Source organism: Dendroctonus ponderosae, unplaced genomic scaffold (genome assembly GCF_020466585.1).
Source record: "Dendroctonus ponderosae isolate FM_Combo_2020 unplaced genomic scaffold, Dpon_F_20191213v2 Dpon_F_20191213_2, whole genome shotgun sequence".
Lineage (NCBI taxonomy): Eukaryota > Metazoa > Arthropoda > Insecta > Coleoptera > Curculionidae > Dendroctonus > Dendroctonus ponderosae.
In genome coordinates, this window is record NW_026018165.1 from 17,939,755 (window position 1) to 17,941,509 (window position 1,755).

The 1,755-nt window shown below is 37.4% G+C and overlaps 1 long non-coding RNA gene across 1 annotated transcript; it reads right to left on the reverse strand.

Annotated features, from left to right (window-relative positions):
- Positions 1-1,369, reverse strand: LOC125503533. Its single transcript, XR_007280953.1, has 2 exons — positions 613-1,369; positions 1-561 (listed from the first exon to the last, which is right to left on the reverse strand). It is a non-coding gene; the product is annotated as an uncharacterized LOC125503533 (long non-coding RNA).
- Positions 1,370-1,755: the final 386 nt, after the last annotated feature.

The window sequence follows — 1,755 nt, forward strand, 5'->3', positions numbered from 1 at the left end:
CACTGTTATCATTATTTATTTGCAAAAAAACATCTAACACGCTATCAGACACAAAATCATAACCCAAATTGTATAAAAAGCTACTTAAGATCGCCCACTAATATCCTCGGGCCTTAAGTGTTTTCGTTGGCACCTCACTGCATCAGGTTCTTTGGAATAAAAAATCCTCTATCTCTAAATGTTTGGGGTTTATTGATTGGTAGACACAGGTGGGCTCTTCAAGGCAGGTACCTGCAAGACCTTTTTCTATTTAATCTATGTGGGTGTGGCTGACAGGTTCTATTCGGTTAACAGAACTGGTTCCTGGGCAGGAATGAGAAATCACGCCACAAATTTGGACGGGAACCCACCCGAGTGTGTTATTCGCAGCTAAATCCGTAATGCCAGTTGCAATTAAAGTTGCTAAACAAACTGTCCATGTGAAAAACGGCCTTAGTTATACCACTGCCAAGTTATTTAATTTATGTGGCGACGATGTATGAGATAAAGTTCAGCCTAGTTAATGCTCCATGTTGCAGTGTTCGTGCAGATGTGGGTCATCTGGTTTTTTCTTCTTTGCACCTGTAATATTGATAACGTTTTCGCCAACAATTTCCACATCAGCGTTTTCACCTTGTGTAGGTCAGTGCTCAAAATTGCACAATGAACGGCGAATATTGCGTCGCAATCGACACCTCGATAGTGAATCCAAAGCAAATAGTCAAACTGATAAAACAAATATGTAGGCACTTCAATTTGAGCATTTATCAAGGTGAATCTAGAATAGACTACGTGTCTATTATGAGTAATGATACTGTATAACACCATAAAAACCACATTTGCATTGTTCATAAACAGAACAATAGCATTTCTGCATAAAACAGGTCATTTTCATATTTACGATTGCTTATTGGCAAAAGTGCTCGAAGGTTTCGATCACTTTTTTTCCTGCGCAAAATCACACTGACTAACAACGCAGTTTTTACTAACTAGGATGATATTTTGTCAAATTAACGATTAAAAGCTTGGAGAAACTTCCATTGAACAGGGGTAAAATTCCGTTTGTTCGCAATTGCACAATGCAGTAGATAAGGAACTTTTATAGTTTTCCGAGCTCGACTCGCGAGCTTATATGGCTATTTCCCCGAGAAGATCATGGAAGATTCTGAGCGTTTGGGCTTTTACTGTAGCTCGTTTTAGCGTCGCTTAAAATCAGGTTTTTCTGTTCTTTAGTATTGTTTATTTTGAACATTTTGTCACTGTTTCATTGCTGGAAGCACACTGGACCTTTAGTTGGGCAGTAAAAACCTAAGGTTCTTTGTGTTAATTTTCTGCTGGAAAAACTAACATCAATTTTGTATTTTGCGATCATTTTCCTCCTGAGGTTTACCAACAGTCCAAAAATGATCCTTTATTTGCCGTAGCAAAGTGAGATTTTTTTACTTGCGTGGTCGGTCACTTCGTACCAAACAAATTAACTTACACTAAGCAAGCATGAATAAATCACATCCATATAAACTCAACCTATTTCTGACCTCTACAATAAAATTAATATTTTAGTAGCGTCTGTGTTTTATCATAACAAAACCCATTCTCGATGCGAAATCCATTCCAGGTCTAAAAATATTCAGAACTGCATAGAGATTGTGGGATTTTATAGTGTTTAAAAAGTAAACAATTACCAGCAATTTACAGCTCGGTCTATAAACCAGCAATCTAATTTTGAAAATCCGACTTCCGAACTGACCTGCACTTAAACTGCAACTTTTATTATCG